Source organism: Sus scrofa, chromosome 5, assembly GCF_054392235.1.
Source record: "Sus scrofa isolate SSC_HxYL_T2T_F1_AM1 chromosome 5, Sscrofa_HxYL_maternal_Yorkshire_Landrace_v2.0, whole genome shotgun sequence".
In the NCBI taxonomy this organism is placed as follows: Eukaryota; Metazoa; Chordata; class Mammalia; order Artiodactyla; family Suidae; genus Sus; species Sus scrofa.
In genome coordinates, this window is record NC_139387.1 from 5,672,686 (window position 1) to 5,679,551 (window position 6,866).

At 48.8% G+C, this 6,866-nt stretch overlaps 1 long non-coding RNA gene across 1 annotated transcript; it reads right to left on the reverse strand.

Moving 5' to 3' along the window:
* Positions 1–2,703: 2,703 nt before the first annotated feature.
* On the reverse strand, positions 2,704–6,566 carry LOC146403089 (uncharacterized). Its single transcript, XR_014802932.1, has 2 exons — positions 5,333–6,566; positions 2,704–4,597 (listed from the first exon to the last, which is right to left on the reverse strand). It is a non-coding gene; the product is annotated as an uncharacterized LOC146403089 (long non-coding RNA).
* Between the last annotated feature and the right edge of the window lie 300 nt (positions 6,567–6,866).

Here is a 6,866-nt window from a genome sequence, read left to right on the forward strand (position 1 = left end):
AAACAATAAACATCCAATGATTTCCCTTGCCGGGGGGAAGGGAAGCCAGCGGAGGAAGGCACAGCAGTGTTGTCGCCTCTGTAGGCTTTCACCTGTAATTTTCTTTCTTTTTTTTAGGGCCACACCCGCGGCATGTGGAGGTTCCCAGGCTGGGGGTCGAATGGGAGCTGCAGCTGCCGGTCTACACCACAGCCACAGCAACACAGGATCCAAGCCGCGTCTTCGACCTACACCACAGCTCACGACCACACCGGATCTTTAACCCACTGAGTGAGGCCAGGGATCGAACCCGCAACCTCATGGTTCCTAGTCGGATTTGTTTCCGCTGAGCCTCAGCGGGAACTCCCTCACCTATAATTTTGTACGTGCCTTAAATATTTAAAAGGGAAACAAAGGGAGAACATGGTTTTAGCACATTCCCTTAGGAAGATGCCATTGGGAGACCAGCCCACAGTCTCCCAGTCAGCAGCCAGCCCAACTGGCCACCTGGCTCCCCTCGCATGGAAGCAGATCACCGCCTCTTTGGTTGAGAACAGGCTCTGTGATGTAGGAAAAACACGTATTCTGTGAGGACCCTCCTCCCAGCTCCTAGCAGGAGAGGCTTTCAGAGAGCAAAGCTCACACTGGGCTTTGCCATTTCCCGTTTTCAGGATGAAAGTTTCCTTTTTCAATGGTTCCCCCACCCCCACTGCACTCTTCTTTTCCCTGGGTTGGGGGGGAGGGGGCGCGGGGGGAAGCGGAGACATGATTTTAGCTGATTAAATTGCATATCCTGAGGCTCCTTGCAGAGATAACATTTCAGCTGAGACCTGAAGAATGAATTGGAATTAACTAGGTGAGAGGCGCAAGGAACAGCACATGAGAACCCCAGATGCAGAGCTGAGATGATGCACTCCAGGAGGTGGGGCTCAAGAATGAGGGCAGAGGGTCCTGAAAGGAGGCTGGAAAGGTCAGCAGAGCTGGACCACACAGGGCTTTGGAGGGCACGTGAAGGGCTGAGTTTGTGTTCCTGGGCACTGGGTAATCACAAGAAGATTTCAACTAGGGATCTGATTCAATTGGGTCTGCATTTGGGGAGGAGAATGGGAAACAGGCCTGCCTGTCAGGAACAGAGGGATGGGTCAGGGACATTCACAGGACCCAACCTCTGTGGGAGAGAACCTAAGAGACTGAGGCTTGCTTCCCCAGTAGGACGTAGGCTGGAGCTGTTGCAGCTACTTTATCATTCCAACAGACTGAAGCCAGTACACAGAAGAGCAGAATTGAGAGACAAGGACAGAAAAAGTGGATCCTGGTGATGTTTGTGCTCCTTGATCAAGCTGGACCTGAAGTCCACATGAATGCCTTTGTTATGTGCTATGTGATAGTTCCGGTTATCATACCAAAATGCCACAGACTGGGTAGCTTAAACAACAGAAATTTATTTTCTGGAGCCTGGGAAATCCAAGATCAAGGTGATAGGGATATAGTAGCTTAGTTACACAGGTAGCTGTAGAAGTCCCACTAGGGGACCATAGATAGAGAGGGAAACCAAGGGAACTTTGGGAGACCACTGAAAGTTAATAATCACCCAAGAAAGCCATCAGAATATGGGGGAGCGAAGCAGCCTTGCTTAACTATAAAACCATAAATAAAAGCACGAGCTATGTCTCAGGTCATTAACTGAAAGATAAAAGGCTGCATTCAAGTTCAGTGAGATAATGATCCTTGGGACCAAGGAGAGGCGTTTAAGGGAAATGCGAGATGAGTCAACATATTTTAGCATCTGCAACCTCCCTTCTGATCTAAATAAGCACCAGGACAGTCCCAGTCTGACCTCATGGGGTCAAACACACTCTTACCCGACACGGAGGCAGAGCTAATGATGTCAGCCTGACAGCTACTCCAAGAAGGAGGAAGAGGTGGCCTCTCCCCTCCCCGCTTTCCTTGGATTATTAAAATGCGGCCCCACCTAATCCTCCTTAACTGCCCACTCGCATCCCTCCCAAGGGTCCTATCTTAATAAATCTATTTCTTGCCTATCACTTTGCCTCTAGCTGAATTCCTTCCGCACTGAGGCGAAAGAACCTGAGGCTCCGTAAGTCCAGATACCAGGCGAGTGATTCTAATTTTAAAAAACTGTGTGTTCAAGTCCCAACCTGGGTTCCGGCTGGGTTCACGTCAGAGGTGTTTTCTGTTTCAAAGGGGCAGGTGGGCGTTCTCTTCCTGGCTGGCAGACGGCCCCGTCTTGCTTTGCCCTCACCAGACAAAGAGAGAATGCTCTATATCTACCCCTCTGCTCCTAAGGACACCAGCCCAGTCGGATCAGGACCCCACCCTCATGGCCTTATCACTTCAGGACAGGTCCTTTTGCCAAATTTGGTCCCATGGGGGGTTAGGGCTTCAACATCATGTGACTTTTAGGGAAACAAGAACATCCAGTCCATGACACTGGGTGAGCCAAGATATACGCTTTTCCCTGAAGCCAGCTCAAGTTGGGTTTACTGTCCCATGGAGTGGATAACCTCAGACCGACGGAGGGGGAAGAAGATGCAGGTGACACGACGACAGCTAGGTTTTGAGCTAGTGCAACATACGGTTGCTCATAACAAAATAGTATGATACACGTCTATACAGGCATAGGCTCTAAGGCATGATAAACCACATAGCACAGTTGTTATTAGTGACCAGTGTCTATTGTGAAACAGACATTCTACCTAATCATTATTATTGGTTTTGGGGGTTTTCAGGGTTTTGTTTTGTTTTGTTTTTTTTTTTTTTTGCTTTTTCAGGGCTGCCCCTGCGACATATGGAGATTCCCAGGCTAGGGTGCCAATCGGAGCTGTAGCTCCCATCCTACACCACAGCCACAGAAACGCAGGATCCGAGCCGTCTGCAACCTACGGCTCACAGCAACACCAGATCCTTAACCCACTGAGCGAGGCCAGGGATCAAACCTGCGTCCTCATGGATGCTAGTCGGGTTCGTTAACCACTGAGCCATGACGGCATCTCCCCTTACCTAATTAATTATATATCTATTTACAGCCCCACCTGCGGGACATGGAAGTTCCCAGGTTAGGGGTTGAATCCAGGCTGCAGTTGCCAGTCTGTGCCAGCTGTGGCCTATGCCACAGCCATAGCGACACTGGATCCAACATCTGTGATCCACACGCAGCTTGTGGCAACACCAGATCCTTAACCCACTAAGCGAGGCCAGGGATTAAACCTGCGTCCTCATGGAGACAATGTCGGACTCTTAACACACTGAGCCACAGTGGGAACTCCCTGAGTAAATACTATTATGTACCAACTGTTCACAGTGAGGTCCAGCTGCCCTGGCCCACCTGCCTCCACCTGTGGCCTATAAGATGCATGAAGGCTCTGGGAAATTGCAGAGTCAGTGTGAGAGATAGAGGCTCACTGGTCCCGCTCACTAAACATTTTTGCTGTTCAGAGGGTTTTGTCCCCTCTGGTATGGTATAAATACACAGCTTTCTGTTTATTTTCTTTTAGTAACATCTTTTTCTTATCTTGCAATAAACTTTTTTTTAGATCCACGTTTCCTTTAAAATTCAGTTCCACGTTTCCACTTCTCAGAGGTGTTTGGGGGTTTTGGGGGGCCATGCCCACAGCAGATGGAAGTTCCCGGGTCTGGGATCAAACCTGCACCACAGCAGCAACTTGAGCCACTGCAGTGGGCATCTGACAACGCCAGATCCTTAACCCACTGCACCACAAAGGAACTCCTCTCAGAGTGATTATGAAATTGAACCTTCCACAAAATATCTGTCGGTTTACCTCTCACTCTAGGGGCCAAAGAGATATCATTAACCGCAGACTAAACCAGATGACACAATTCTCATTTGGAAATATCACGCTGACCTCGAAAGTCAGTAATTATTTTGAGAAGGACACATCCCCAAATGAATGAACATGTGAAGCTATAGAAGAGGGTTGACATAACATTCTGTAAAGCATGATTCTTCATTTAAATTAAAGGACTTTTTCTACATTAGTTTCACTCATCCTTCTAAATCCAAGTTTTCCTGTGCTCATTTCACTATTAATACATCGGCTCTACTGGCTGAGGAATTGTTCCATTGTGGATGCCAGACTGTATAAAAATTATTATATGCTTCCATTTATTTTACCCATTCATGGAATCTCAATTAAGCTTTTGCAAGTTTATTCTCTCCAAAGTGCAAAACATTATGGTGAATGCTACCCAGCTACATTCAGTTTAAAAGTTAAACGCGGAAGGCATTTTTGGTCCAATGAGCACAGCCTAGGAGAACTAACATCCTTACTAAATTAAAAACCCCATGAAGCAGAAGCACACTTGGAATTGGATGCAGTTAATACTTTCATCTAAGCAAGCTATAAAATGCTAACAATCGGGAGTTCCTGTCGTGGCGCAGTGGTTAACGAATCCGACTAGGAACCATGAGGTTGCGGGTTCGGTCCCTGCCCTTGCTCAGTGGGTTAACGATCTGGCGTTGCCGTGAGCTGTGGTGTAGGTTGCAGACGCGGCTCGGATCCTGCGTTGCTGTGGCTCTGGCCTAGGCCGGTGGCTAGGCCGGTGGCTACAGCTCCGATTGGACCCCTAGCCTGGGAACCTCCATATGCCGCGGGAGCGGCCCAAGAAATAGCAAAAAAAAAAAAAAAAAAAAAAAAAGACAAAAAAAATGCTAACAATCGAATCGTCAATCATCAAAATTTTACAAATTTTTTTAGTGTTTGAATTGCAAAATTTTTGCAACAAAGCTGATGTTAGAAAAAAGTTAGGTCAGGAGTTCCTGTCGTGGCACAGTGGTTAACGAATCTGACTAGGAACCATGAGGTTGCGGGTTCGGTCCCTGCCCTTGCTCAGTGGGTTAACAATCCGGCGTTACCGTGAGCCGTGGTGTAGGTTGCAGACGCGGCTCGGATCCCTCGTTGCTGTGGCTCTGGCGTGGGATGGTGGCTGCAGCTCTGATTAGACCCCTAGCCTGGGAACCTCCATATGCCGCGGGAGCGGCCCAAGAAATGGCAAAAAGACAAAAAAAAAAAAGAAAAAAGTAGGTCAGTATGGCAGCAACATTTTGCTCTATAATGTTTCTTCACTATGTCTATGAAAAAAGTTAATCAGTCAAACTAAGACATGGAAAATTTGGAGTTCCCGTCATGGCACAGAGGAAACGAATCCAACTAAGAACCATGAGGTTGTGGGTTCCATCTCTGGCCTCACTCACTGAGTTGAGGATCCGGCGTTGCTGTGAGCTGTGATGTAGGTCACAGACGCGGTTCAGATCTGGTGTTGCTGTGGCTCTGGTATGGGCCGACAGTTCCAATTAGACCCTCAGCCTGGAAACCTCCACGTACTGCAGGTGAGGCCCTAAAAAGACAAAATACAAAAAGAAAAGAGAAGAAAAAGAAAGAAAGAAAAGAAAGAAAGAAAGAAAAAAGAAAGAAAGAAAGAAAGAAAAAGAAAGAAAGAAAGAAAAAAGAGTTGGAAAATTTGAGCCAAGTTGAGGACTACAACCTGGGAAACAATCTTTCAGAAAGCTCTGAGGACTGTTCTCCCCATTAGAGGTCAAAGCAGTTTTGAGACAGAAGGCTATACATTAAGTTACCTTTTATTGACAGTTTACACAACCCAGATCTAACGTGTACAAAACAAGTAGTGGGTCATGGATCACCCTGGCCTCGGAAGAGATTAAAAAACGGTTATCTCCTAAGAGTAGTGACCCTTGAAGAGATTAAAAAGGAATGCTTCCTCCTAAGGAACTCGGTTAATGCAGAAGCGCAATACACACTAAAGAGGAGGGAGGAGGCCCAAACGGGGAAAAAGGAAGAAATTTACATTTAAATTTTTCTCATCCTGAAAAAGAATGTACCTATGTGTATGACTGGGTCACTCTGCGGTACAGCAGAAGTCGGCACAACACTGTAAGTCAACTATACCTTTTAAAATTTTTTCTCATCTTACCATAAAATGTGAATTTTACTTCACCATCACCACCTGGAGTTTGGGGTTTGAGCCTGTGGCTCTTAAGTGTCCTGGTCACATGGAACAAGTCCTCTTCACTGGTGCATTCTGTTCAAATTCAGCTTAAAACCTTTCATCAAAATATTCAGCAAATGAAGCACACATACACACCAAGACACACTTCAGCCTTTGCGCTTTTCAGCAAATGACAATTATTGAAAAGTTGCAAACGGGAAAACCCCTATGGAAGCGTTAGAACTTGAACAATTAGAACGCTCAAAGAATTAGGTCTGAAGTTCTACAACTGCCCTCTGAAAAACCTTTGCAAAACCACGGCTTGTAAGAAAAAACTCCTAGTTTTCACTGAATAAATTTACATGCTCAACCCAAATGTAAGGAAAGTGAGAGCGGCCCCTCCTTTGATGCACCTGAATTCTTGAAGCAGCCCAAACAATCAGAGATCCCGGCCCCGCACTTCCAAGGGTCCGCCAGCCGCCCAGGGGTGCTTGGTGCCGGAGTTCCGCCCGACCGCCGCCTCCCAGCCTCAGTTTCCCCTCCCGGGCACCCCCGGATCCCCTTCCGGTTCCCACCGCGTGGACGCCGCCAGGCCTCACTTCCCGGCATCCCCCGGGGCAGCCTGGGGCTGGAAGAGCGGACACCGCCCCCCCAGGTGCGCGTGCGCACACGCCGGCGGCCCCGAGCCGTAAAGGCGCCGCTCGCTTCTCAGCCCCGCGCTCACGCACGCGCGCCCTCGGGCGGCCCGGGTGCCCGGGTCCTGCTCCCCGGCTTCGCGCCCCGGCCGCCTTCCGCCAGCCTGCGGCCAGGCGTGTGGGCGGGGGCCGCGGGGAGCCCAGAGGAGGGCGGGGCGGGGCGGGCGGCGGCCGTGGCGGGCGGGCCGAGTCGCGGGGGCCGGGCCC